Here is a 13833-nt window from a genome sequence, read left to right on the forward strand (position 1 = left end):
ACATCTATGAACACCTCTATAATAATATTGATATCACAAAGTCTATACTTGAATGTTTAACAGCAGAAAACATGACCTGAAAAAGGAAAGCAATAGGGTAATATTTTTTTTAGGTAGGATATCCTTATGCAGCCCCTAAGCTGGCCTCCATCTAGAAATCCTCCTGCATTGTTGTCCCAAGTGTTGGCATTACAGGCATGTGCTACCACATCTGGCTTTAAACCTAATTTTCAACAGGAAAATTAATTCCTTAAAGAAAGGGAGAGGTTTTATACCAATGTATACATCATTAAAGAAGTATATATAGAAAACACACTTCATGAGCCGGGCAGTGGTGGCGCACGCCTTTAATCCCAGCACTCGGGAGGGAGAGGCAGAGGCAGGCGGATCTCTGAGTTCGAGGCCAGCCTGGTCTACAAGAGCTAGTTCCAGGACAGGCTCTAGAAACTACTGGGAAACCCTGTCTCGGAAAAAAAAAAAAAAAAAAAAAAAAAGGAAAACACACTTCATGGTAAGACTTTTGACTGCCAGAAAGAGGATAGCCAGTTGGCTAAAAAGCAACTTAAATATATACAAATCAAACATTCATATATCAAATATGTTCACAAGTACAATATATTCATAGGCTGAATGCTATTTACAAGACTACACTTCTTTCCCTGACTATGTTCAAGAGGGAAAATGCTCCCAGGACTAAGCCATCAGATGCTTATCTTTGAGGCTGCTCTGCAGGAAGCACAGGGATACCTCTAGCTAACATTTCACAGGTATCTCTTCAAAGGCTATGCAAATAAGACTTGAAATAAGACAGGAAATTTAATGGACTTGTCAGCAAAGCTTATTGATCCTTTCTGGAACTGGTGGCAGAAAACAGGGCTAACGATATAAAACTTCAAAGGTAAAAAACTTAAAACAACTGCCAGAGTAAGGAAAGGAAATTTTAAATGTTTCTGTTTGTTAATCAAAATTTCCAAGAGCAGATAAAGATACAACTGCTTTTACTTGAACTCACTGAGGAAATACTTTTACAAAAGAGTTAAAATAGTAAACTTTTCCCACAATGTTATTTTCACTATTCAAAAAATCTACTTCTGTTTAGCTCCTAGTTTTCTGAACATCTGGATAAAGTCGATTTCTAAGCCAAAACTAACCTGTAAATATTAACAAACTAGTCATTACAAAAAAATTAGACTCTGTACAATAAATATGCATTGGTTTAACGCTGTAATTAGATAAACTAGAAAAACCACTCATCTAGGTAGGTCAGAAGGGGGTGATAAGTTATGCTAATTTTAAAAGACCTGAAACAAGAAATTCCTGAAATCTACCCTTAATGAGACAATGAAGTGGCATGGTCGATCGGCAATTATGATTTACCAGACTAGCTTTAATATATAATATTCAGCTTTAATAAAGGAAAGAAAAGGGAACTTACAAAAGCCAAGGTTCTAGCAAGGAGCGCAGGAAAACAAAGAGAAGGCAGACCACACACCCACAAGATTTTATAAGTAAATTTTAGCCTAAGGGGGACACGCCTTACAAACAAGGTGATTGGCTGGGCTTCCCCTTCAAGACAAGCCACTATTTATGTGAAACTGTCTTTGAGAAGAGCCAATCAAGTTGCTCAGCTTCCCCACCATCACAAACCATCAAGTTTATGGTACTAGTTTTGTTGCTGTCCTGATCTGAGAGAGACAACTTAAGGAGGCAGCATTTATTGTAGCTCACAGGGTCAGGGTCTGTGTATCACGGTGGAGAGGGGGTGGCAGAGCAGAGCAGCTCACAATACAGCAGCAGGAAGCAGAGAGAAGGAACCCAGGAGGTCAGAGCAAGAGTACACTGCCTCCAGCTGGCCTCTCCCCAACAGTTCCCACAACTTCAAAACAGCACCATCAGCTGAGAACCAAACACTAAACAACCAGCGTAAGGGAGAAACCTCATGTTCCAGCCATAACACTGACTTAAGAGACCCTTTGAAGGAAACTGTGAGCTGTAACAGGAAGGCCACTTGTTTGTCCCGGCTGCCCAGAATCAAAATAATCACACAGAAATTGTATTAATTAAAATACCGCTTGGCCCATTAGCTCAAGCTTCTTATTGGCTAACTCTTATATTAACTTAACCCATTTCTATTAATTTGTATATCACCACATGGCAGTAGCTTACTGGCAAAGATTCTAACCGGCATCTGTCTCAGGTGGATGATCCATGTCTTCTCCCCATCTCTGCCTTCTTCCTCCCAACATGCTGTTTAGTTTTCTCCGCCTACCTAAGTTCTGCCCTATCAACAGGCTAAGGCAGTTTAACCCATTTCTATTAATCTGTGTACCGCCATGCAGCAGTGGCTTACCAGGTAAAATTCCCAGTGTCTATCCCGGGTGTCTCCATGGCGTCTCTCTGACTCTGCCTTCTTCCTCCCAGCATGCTGTTTAGTTTTTCCCCCTGCCTACGTACGTTCTGCCCTATCAACAGGTCAAGGCAGTTTCTTTATTCATTGACCAATAAAAGCAAGACATAGACAGAAGGACCTCCTACACCAGTGAGCAATTGAAAGGACTTGAGTGAGACAAGGGAGACATATACCCACGAAAGGCCAACATCAGAGAATTTCATGCAAGAGGCTACCCGAAAGGCTGTGTTTACTTCCCTTTGTATCCAAACATGACATACAGTCAGAAAGGAACAGAAAAAATAATATCTTGCTACTACTTCACAACATTTTAAAACAGAGCCTACAATCAGATTGTGGAACATTCACTGTATTTGAGGAACCCCTATTTTCTCCTTTTTTTTACTTCATCTGGGTAGCCACACAGACACAGACACTGACTCACAGTCAGACAGACACAGACACCAGCATACAGATAGGCCAATAGACAGACACACAGACACACAATGAAGCCTCTTGCCTTGGACTCTAGTATATCGTCTTTGGGCAGCATTCTCCTCAATGGCCACACATTTATGAAGCTGCTGTAGCAGTAAGGTCTGCTAATATACAGTTCATCAAAGCAGACCACTAGGGAAGGAGACAAAGGTATCAGCACTAGGAGATGTGATTTATTTGGGTATATCAATGTAGCACTCTAACTAGTAGCATCTATCATATACTGTAGTAATGGTCATCATGAAGAGCTCCATTTGGGTATATTATAATAGTGCTATGAACATTCATTCTAGTACATTTATTTTGGTGGTATGCATCTCCAAGTGGAACTGTTAAACCATAAGGTAGTCATGTGTTGTTTAAGTAGATACGGCCAAACAGCTTCCCAATTTGTTCACTCCAATTTACATTCTTATACCAATGTATAATTCCCATAGCAATGCAGAATTTAAGTTGCTGTATGTTCTCACAACACTTACTAATTTTCATTGTAATTAGTGTACTTAACTTTGATTTTGGAGTAGCCATATTTTAAAATACTTCACAAAAGGAATAAAGGAGAAAAATCTTGGACCCACCAGGACAACTTCCTACCCCTAGCACATCAAGTTCCTCCTAAAATATAGGCATAACCATCTTATTTAAATATAAACGTGAAAAAAGAACCAAGGTGTCCTGTGAAAGGTACTATAAAGATAATGAACAAGAACCAAATAATGAAACCAATAAAGGCAGACTACAAAATGTGGCATAAAGCAGATGTACTGTAGCACAGTGTGTCAATGCCTGTACTCGCAGCCCACGGGAAGCAGAAGGAGTTGTTCAAACCACCTTGGCTATATGGTGAGTTCAAGAACTGCCTGGCTACACAAGACCAGGAAGACACATAGAAAGAAAGAAAAGAAAAGCTGGGATAGGGAATACAGACAGAAAAAGAAAAGCTAAAAATGTACACTGGCTAGTTGACAATAGTATAGACAAAGAAAAATGACAGCATTCAGGGTAGACTAAGAAAAAAGGGGACAAAGACCAGAAACACTTAAAGGAACACTACCAGGACTTAATAAATAGATGGACACCATAGAAAGACCAGTGAGGAGACTAAGGATGGGGAAACAGCTAGGCATGGCGGCTCACACATGCTACGCCAGCGTCCAGCAGTGATGGGACACAGGAGTAAAGCACACAGGCTGGTGGCATGGCTCATGGAGGTAAGGAAAAGACAGACTGTATCACACACCCATACACACATCATTCAGGCATAATCTATTTGTTTTTAAAGTAAAGCAGGGGACTAGAGAGATGGCACAGCAGTTAGAAGTCCTTGCTCTTCTGGAGTTCAGGACCCAGAACCCATGCCGGTCTGCTCACAACCACCTGCAACTACAACTCCAGAGAGCAAAATCGCTCCTTGGTCTTTGGTAGACACCCGTCACCCCCGCCCCCCCCCCACACACACCAGAAAATAAACAAATAGATAACTATTTTTAGAAGAAAAAGTAAAGGGCTGGCCAGGTGGCTCAGTGAGTAAGAAGAACTAAGTCAATCCCACAGGGAAAGAGCCTACCCAAGAAAGCTTTCCTCTGACCTTTACATGTGAAGGGATACGTGACACATAAATTTAAAATGTAATTTTTTTTACAAGTAAGCAAATATAAAGACTATGATCTTAAAGAATATAACCGGCCAGGTATAATGGCATACTCTCTTCAATCACTGCCTAGTAGATCTGTGAGTTGGAGGCCAGCCTGGTGTACACAGCAAGTTTCAGGCTAACTGTGGCTGCATAATGACACCCTGTTTAGAGAAACAAACAACAGAATATTTTTTTCCACAAAAATGGAAAAATAGTTTAAGCAAGGATGATCTAGCATATATCACAGGAAGCCATAAAATAAAATACATTTAATACTAGAAGTTATAACAGATTAAAATATTGAGTCAATATGTAAAATGTTTTATATCTCTGGGACAATTAACAAAGAACAGGTAGTATTCTGGCACATTACAGAAAAATATTGCCTTTTCAGGGTAGAAAAAAGGTCCTTTGAGTATCTAGGCAGAGGGGGGCTGTAAGAAAATCTAAACTGGAGATACAATTTCATGGCACACTGCCCACATGGTACATATGTGGCACTGGGCTCAATTCCCAGTCCTCATTCAACAATAGTCCATTTAACCTGAATACAATGGAGTAAGATTCTGTAAACTAGGACTTGTGGCCAACTGCAATTCACAACTGGTTTTACTAATCAAACGTTATACTAGAGTAGTGGCATTTCATTTGTATTTTAATAAATAAAGCTTGTCTGAAGATTAGGGAGTAAAACAGCCACACTGTCAGCCTTACACACACCTTTAATCCCTTTAGCCAACCTAGTTGCCATAAAAACTGGGTGGTACATGCCTTTAATCCCAATGGTGCAGGCCTTTAATCACAGCCCTAGAGAGGATTATAAAACAGGAAGGGACAGTTCTCACGCACAATCTCATTCTGAGATTCCTGGAGGCAGGTTTGCCACTTTGGACTGAGGTAGAGGTAAGAACCAGTGGCTGGCTATTTTCGTTTTCTGACTTTCAGGTTAAACCCGAATATCTGTCTTTACGGTTTTATTAATTGTGCTTCACAATAAAGCAGATATCATGCTAGTTTGTTAACATATTCCCATAGCTGCTTCTGAGATGTAATTGCTCAGTTGATAACTATAGTACAGAATTATGACCCCCAAAACTAAAATAATTACTATCTGATCTTCCACAGGAAAAGTTTGCCAATCTCTATGGTAAAGTAACATTTTTAGAGATAATTTGAGCAAATTTCTATTCAGGCAAACTACCTTTGAAGTATAAAAGCCATAAACAGTTTTACATATGAAAAACAAGAAATATTTTTCACGAGGAACATTCAACTATAACGGTGTATGTCACACATAAAAAAATATAAATACAGTGTTTGTGTGAATGCATGCTAAGAATGGAACCCAGAGCCTGTGCATGTTTTAAGTGCATGTTGTATTACTGAGCTACACCTTCTGCCCCTGTATGTATTTTTTTAAAAAAAATATGGAACGCTTCACGAATTTGCGTGTCATCCTTGCGCAGGGGCCATGCTAATCTTCTCTGTATCGTTCCAATTTTAGTATATGTGCTGCCGAAGCGAGCACACCTGTATGTATTTAACTGTAGTCTTAAGACCAATCATAAAAGTGAGAGGGCAGTATATCTGTTTGTATGGGAAGAAAAGACAGAACTAAGAAAATCCTGGAAACCATAACTAATGAATCTAGGAACTTGATTATGTACAGAAGCTGGGACTGATGATAAGGAGTCGCCCTGAAATTCCTGTTTAAATTAGATGACCGACAATGAGCTGCAGAATGGTGCATAACTGCCTAGACAGCAGCACTTGGTACCAACAGATCATCAAAAGAAAGTCACAAAATCCACACTTCCAATGAATTTGGTCACACAATTCTCCGGTATTCCAGAATTTCCTAATTTAAACCACTAAAAAAAAAAATAAAAAGTGTAATCAAAATAAAGCCTTTACCTACTTTTCTTGAATAGCAAGGAGTTGACATGTTGCTTGTTCCTTATGGTGTCTAGTACTCGGTGACAAATCATCAATAGATTATAAAGACCCAATCCACAGCTTAGATCGCCACAGGGCTCCTGCTAGTCACTAGTCCTAACCCATAGGACCCATGTACAAGAGAAGGATGGGAAAGAAAGGGACACAAATGATTCAGTGGGATACTACTTGGACACTGGAAATACACAACTAGAAAAGAGCACTGCTGTCACAACACAAAGAAATTTGACAAGATTAACAACTCCAGGCAATGAGGCCCAGTGTGGAACTCTGGCAGTTAACACAAAAAGCCAAACACTTCATTGTAGTAGGAGGCTGCTTGTTCGTTCCCAGCTGCCCAGACCACAAAATAATCACTCAGAAACTATATTATTTAAATCACTGCTTGGCCAATCACTTAAGTGTATTGTTAGCTCTTATATCTCTGGTTTACCCATTTCTATTATATTTTACCATGAGGTTTATGGCCTACTGGTGAGGTTCCAGCTGGCAGCTCCCGTCTTTTCCCTCTGGCCGCTCCATGGTGTCTCTTTGACACCACCTATTCTCTCTATATTTATCTCTTTTAGCCTGGCTACATTCTGTTAAGCCATTGGCCGAAAGCAGCTTCTTTATTCATTAACCAATAAAAGCAACACATACACAGAAGGATGTCCCACACCACTCCATCTCCTGCTACCTGGGCCAACTGTCCACACCTCTGCTCAAATCTGTTTAAAAGCACTCAATGATTCACTCAAACGTAAGTCAAACTCCATACCATTGAGGTAAGAAACCTCAGTCCCTGAATTTTGTGTTTTATAAAGGTAACGCTCTGTACTAGTTTGTTATAAAAACAACTAGTAAAACAGCTGACATTTACATTCATTTTCTAGTCTATAATTTTCTGTCTAATTTTTTACCCCTCTCAAAATCCATTCCTGGGACTGGGAAGATAGTGCAAATATGAAGACATGAGTTCAAATTCCTAGTATAAAGTCAGCTGCAGTGGTGCACAGCTGTATTCCCAATCCTAATGACAAGGCACATACCTGAAGCTAACTGCCAGTGGCCTGCCAGCAAAACTGAATCAATAAACTCCAGCTTTGTGGAGAAAGTTGTCAAAAACTAAGGATAAGACGGAGAGTAACAGAGGAAGACCGAAAATATCAGTCTCTGGCCTCCACAGATACACATGAGCAAGTCATGTGCATATCCATGAATATATTCACATGCACACAAATAAATACACATATAAACCATGTATGCATGTGCATGCACATTTCCACACTCACAGAAGCACATGCACACCCATTCCTTTAAAAAGGCTGGAGAGATGGCTCCGTGGTTAGGAGCACCTGTTACTCTTACACAGGGTTCAGGTCCTAGCACTCACATGCAGGCTCACAACTGTCTTTAACCCCAGTTTCAGGGGATCCAACTACCTCTCTGGCTTTCATAAGCACTGCACACATGTGGTCATATCATGTAGGCACACATACACATATATAAAACAAAAATGTTAAAAAAAATAATAATCCTGTGGGAAATGTAAAAAAGCAAAGACATAAAAGATGACTCCACTAAACATAATAAAGTATATATGTAGTTAGGGCTCTGAATGGATAGACAGGCAGGCTGTGCTTTGGGCTAAATTGTGTCCTCAGATTCATCTTTTAAGTCCTAAATGCCAGGACCTTAGAATGTAACTTATCTCTGAAGCTAACACCTTCAAAAGAAATAATTAAGGTAAAATGAAGTCATATTTATAGGCGTCTAATCCTTTTTCAAATAACTGATGTCTTTACAAATTAAGATTAGGTCACAGACAGGCAAAGGAAAACAAATCCAAGGGACCCCCTAAAACGCAACCACACAAAAACCTTCTAGACTGAAGAACTATCAGAACATAACTCCTGTTGTTTAAGCCACCCACAGTGTGATGGCTGTTAGGGAAGCTGTAAAGAGGGAGGCCATGTGCCAGTCATACAATTCACAAACATCCTAAGCTGTGACTTAGACATACAAGTCCTGCAATAGGAAAGAGGGGTTTTGATAGTGATGATTATGCTTTAAATAATGCAGTGATAAAATTGAAAAGCTGTAACAATGTTTATAAAAAAAACTGAAGGGATACAGTCTTGCAATTAGAAAAGGAATGAAGGATTCAAGTCATGTCAACTTTGAGAAAAATCAAAAGGAGAACCTAGCCAAGACAAGTTTTATGCCTCAAATGAAGCTAACCAAAATGCAAGTGAATAATCAAAAAAAAAAACCAACTACCCCCTCCCCCCCAAAAAAAACCCACAACATTGTTAGCGAGTTAGCGGAATGGAGACAACTTTGGATCGTTCTCTGAGATTACAAACTGATACAAATATTTTACAGGGGAGGAGGGAAGGAGGTTCGATTTTTCTGTGTAACAGTCCTGACTGTCCTAGGATTCCCTTTGTAGACCAGGCTGCCCTTAAACTCACAGAGATCCACCTGCCTTTGCCTCCCAAGAGCTGGAATTTAAAAGGCTGTGTCACCACCATCTGGCCATGTATTTTCCTTTAATGTTTAAGCTAACAAAAGAATCCTTGATGATTCACAAACAAAAAAAAAATATTTTCCGGCATCAAATAAAAAGGCATTTGCAGTGGTTTTAGTGAAGTTCTGGTTCTCTGTAAGTTTCTTCTTGTCCTTCCTTTGCCTACCAGCAGCTGCACTGTGAACTGCTTTTCATCCTGGATGTAGAGTTCCAAAAGCCACAGAGTTCCAGAAGAGAGGGAAGTTGGTCTCTAATTTGCAGTTGTGGGGCAAAATTCAAACAGATCAGAAGGGGAAAAGAACTAGATTATAAATATAACAGTTTATGTTAAAATTTTAATAAGTTTTTCAGCTGGGTGTGATGGTGCATTATTTTAATTCCAGCATTTGGAATGCAGAGGCAGGCGGTTCTCTCTGAGTTCGAGGCCAATCTGATCTACAAAGCAAGTTCTAGGACAGCTAGGGCTACACAGTGAAACCCTGTCTCAAAAAGCAAAAAGAAGAGGAGGAGAAAGAGGAGAATGAGGAGGAAGAAGTTTCTCAAATACTTTTAAGATTTTTAAAGTTCAATTTCACAAGAAGATGCGTAATTGTGTTGAAATACACGTTACTTCCTTCTCGGTATAAAAACATCAGAAACTCTACACTTGCCTTCACTCTCTTCACGGTCTGCAAGTGTGATAACACATTTCTGAATACATCTCCTTTGTCACTAAGGCTCCCACCATCACCAGTATGAAATACTGAAAGATCCCCCCAACTGCTTCAAGTGTAAGACTCTGCAAAACAAATGAACAATGCTGGGGAACTTGCCCTTCTCCAGATAAGCCTATTAAAACGCTGTTGGCGCTGGATACAAAATAAAATCCTCAAATTTGCATCTTCAGTACTTTTGCTATCTTGACCTTTATTTGAATTTGAGACTAAGCTTTACCAAACAACAGAATTTACACAGTCACTAGCCAACCACAGTCCTCATTATGGAATCTATGCAGTGCTGTTGTTTCCTAGGAAACCGACCAGAGCAGAGTGCAATTTCAGACTAGCAAAAGAATTCTCCAATCATAGTGGTAAACAAAGGCCATACGTAAGTCAGCTGATCAGAAGCAAACTCAAGAAGTGTCAGAGAAGAGCTAAGCTCCTTTGAAACTTTCCTAAAGGGAAAAGAAAAAGGAAAAGAAACCTGTGGGGTGTCTTTGGGTAACTATGTAGATCTCTTAAGTAAATATTATGAGCAGGTTTCTTTATAAACACAACTGTCATAAAATAAACTGTTCAAAATAAATGGCTTCTCTCCAATCTTCAGCTTCTCTATTTCTGACAGTATTTAAGAGGAAGAGCTTCTTCAGAGCCAGCCTCATACATCTGGTACCAGGATATTAATCCAAGAATGAATTTCTCCTTTCGGCAAGCAGCATGGGCTTGTGCTCTTCGGATGGTTTCTGTCACACCTCTCCTTCAGGCTTGCTTCCCTACCAGGCCACAAAGAAATACAGTGGGGTAGGAGGAGGTAGACACCACTCGACCAAAAGTCACAGGTCTGTGAAGAGCAAATCTGTTACTTCCCAGTTTCTACTTTATTACCATAGTATTGAACATGGGGGAAGTACTGGAGAAGCCTGTAGTCTTTAAAGTCTCCCAAATTTAACTGAGGACAGTTTAGTGTTGCTTAGGAAAACAAAATACAGCTGAATATCAGCTTCATTTTAAAGGCTAATTCATACAAATTCAAATTGTCTGCAAGGAGCATTTATCCATTGTAAGGTCTTTAAAAAAAAACAAGAAGCATCAGGACAAAAATGAATTTACTGGCTCTCTTAAGCAGCAACTGACCAAAAGGAAAAGAAGATAAAAATATAAAAGCCCCTCTGGAATGCTTCTGATTACACCATTATTAGTTACACAGAAAGAAAATTACTAACATCTACACACCAATCAAAAGCAAATGAAAAAGCAAGGCGTTATCTCTGAGCAAGCGCTGATAGAGACACTATAGTGCTGACCCAAGAAAACCGGCAGGCACAACTATTGCTTTGCCAAAGCACTACCAACACAGAAGCTGTTTCCCGTTTACAGAGAGATGCTCTGTTAAGTCTTATCACCACCACTAACAATCCAACAAACATACACACACAAGTAAATCAGTGTGTTAGCTGTCATTTTTAGCATTTCAACCAGTGACAAAGAGCTGCAACTCTGATGGTGTTCTAGAACTCCCTGTTACAGACTCCTCCTTAAGCTGCTCATAAAGGAAAGAGGAGAGGTTTCTGACCGAAGTCAGAGTGGACCAGAAGCAACACACTAAGTTCTTTGCCTTTGTGTAGGTTAAATTCATTTATCTGATCTAGACAGAAAATAACAGCAGGACATAATAAAACCTGAGCAACTATGGTAGATGAAGCTGCTTCTAGACATTAAGTGTGTACAAATGTATAAAAATTCAGTATGCAACATCATCAATCTAATGTAACTGGGTCAAGAATCTAGGGTAAATTTTTCTCCCACAAAAATCACTATTTTAAGCATATTAAACTCTTTTTTATGATAAAAAGGTACTTGAATAAAAGTGCATTGAATTGTATTTTTTCTTGAATTTTTTAACAACTTAATCGAAATTTAAGTAGTTTCTCCACCATGATATTTTTCTTCAAATTTAGTATTTTTTTTTTAAGGAGGCTCCCATTTTCTCCAAATGGCTGTACCTAGCATTGTACTCCTCAAAACTATTAAAAACAAAACAAGCAAAAAAACACCCAACAAACCAAAATACCTCTTAGGTAACAGACTTATGTATGTCAATACAAATTCTTACACAGTAGACAATAAATAATTTTCTAAAAGTGAGAAATAAATTAACATAAGGACATAACCCCATACCTACATAGAAAACAGTCTGTGAAACAAATTTTATGAGTGTTCACCAAACTACATTTATTATTTGACTCTGAAGACACAGCAACTGTTCACGAAGTTAGCAAGCTAATCAAACAAGAAAAATTAGAACTACGACCTTTCAAAACACTATATTCAACATATCCAACAACCTAATCCTGGGTTTGTATGCAAGGAATGCATGAATGCATCATGTAAAATGTAAAGTGGGAAAATCACTTCTAACATCACATTCTCATCAGCTGTGAAAAAGTCTCCTATCTTAAAACGGAAAACAAAGGTTTTAGCCTGTATGGAAAGACTTATCATTGTGTTTTATTCTCTAATGCAAGTCGCTACCTGACACTCCAGTAAACTATGTAATGGGTAGACTATTCATTCTATCGGTGCTAATCCTAACGAATATAAGAAAAAACAAACTTTACTCCAAAACTTCAAAATTAAAATAAATACAAGTGTTAAAAAAATCAGTCACGTTCGATTTCCCCAATTTAAATCACTATCTGTCCTTTAAATACTAAAATTAAAGACAGCTATAAGAAAACAACATTTTTTTTTTTTTTTGTTTTGATCTGGTCAACCAAACCTCCTCTCACCAGGACTAGCTTTCTTGATCTATTTGATAACAAACACACAACACTGTGCGCCGCATCAAATTGGGGGGAACCTTTGGGAGAAAGCCCTCCTCCGTTAGAAACAATAAATAAGGGAGCGAAGGGCCACACGTTCCTTCACACACCCCACAAGCACCTCCCGGTGCCTCCCGACAACCAAGCTAGCCGGGCAGAGACCCGAAGCGCCTCAGACTCTGCAACTAGAAGGGCAAACCATCCCTCCTCCTTCCCGCCCTCCCGCCCGGCTGGAGGACTCTGGTGCAGGAGCCGTCCCCTCAGAGACGCTGCGGGCCGCGAACCAGCGCGCGCCCGGTTCGGCGCCTGCAAACTCCTCCGCCCCTAGCGCCCTCCCACCTCGCTGGCCCCAGCAGACAAAAGAAGGGTTCTGCGGGTCACGGTGCGGCCGCCCACACACAAAGAGGCCCCGCGCACGCTTGCTCCTCAGCCCCGCGCGGGCTCTCACCCACCGGCAGGTGTCTATGCGTCTGTCCATAGGAACGCGGGCGATGGGGCCTGCGGGAGCCGGGCGGCCGGGGCTGGACGGAGCAGGACGGCGGAGCGGAGGGAGACAACACCACGACCGGAGGCCCGGGTGCAGGAGCCGGTGCAGCGGGAAGGGCACCCCGTGGGCTGCGCGGCGGAAGACGGCGGGGGTGCGGTGGGGGGCGCGGGCGCCAGCCTGGCTCGGCCACCGGCTCGCGCCGCTCCGTGCGCCCCGGGTTCCGCGCGCCCGGCTTGGAGCGCGGGGGCGGGGCCGGAGAGGGGCGGGGCGGAGGCTCGGACTCCGGCTTCAGCCGGCACCGGAAGCGCTCGGCGGGCCGCGGGACCTACAGGAAGTGTGTGGCGACGCCCGCGGAAGGCGCTCGACCTGCGGCGCTCACTGCCCTAAGGGGGCGAAGGCCAACCTCCTGTCACGGACGCGCGCAGCCTAGAGCCCGCCGAGCTCGGTCCCTTCCGCTCGGACAGGTACCGAACCCGCGGTCTCCGCCACTTTTCATGCGGGCGGTTGTCCGCGTCTCCACGCACTTCAGCCTAAACACAGAGGTGTGCCAGGTGGCCTGCGACCCACAATATACTCACCCCATAGTGTCCTATCACCCCGTAGTGTCCTAACGCACCACCGGGTGGGTCTCTCTCTCTCTCTCTCTCTCTCTCTCTTTCTCTCTCTCTCTCTCTCTCTCGATTCTATAAAACTAATTACTAATTTAATTTCGTGATTATGAAGAGTTAAAATTGCAGAGCAGAGCTAAATTACCTTGGGCTTTTTACGTTCTTTGGAAGCCATTTATTACCAACCAAGTGTCAAACATAATACCCTCATGCCTAACGAAAATCTT

The 13833-nt window shown here is 41.4% G+C and overlaps 1 protein-coding gene and 1 non-coding gene across 7 annotated transcripts in view; both read right to left on the reverse strand.

Moving 5' to 3' along the window:
- The window catches only part of Kiaa1958 (KIAA1958 ortholog), a 183403-nt gene extending 170192 nt beyond the window's left edge, over window positions 1-13211 (reverse strand). For all 6 annotated transcript variants that reach the window (XR_005285933.1, XM_038335074.1, XM_038335073.1 and 3 more), the window contains exon 1: window positions 12964-13211. The gene's annotated coding sequence lies outside the window, so the exon portion shown is untranslated. The remainder of the gene's footprint in view (window positions 1-12963) is intronic.
- On the reverse strand, window positions 5945-6051 carry LOC119818198. Its single transcript, XR_005286084.1, has one exon. It is a non-coding gene; the product is annotated as a U6 spliceosomal RNA (small nuclear RNA).
- Window positions 13212-13833: the final 622 nt, after the last annotated feature.

The sequence above is a fragment of the Arvicola amphibius genome, chromosome 6 (assembly GCF_903992535.2).
Source record: "Arvicola amphibius chromosome 6, mArvAmp1.2, whole genome shotgun sequence".
Taxonomy (NCBI): domain Eukaryota; kingdom Metazoa; phylum Chordata; class Mammalia; order Rodentia; family Cricetidae; genus Arvicola; species Arvicola amphibius.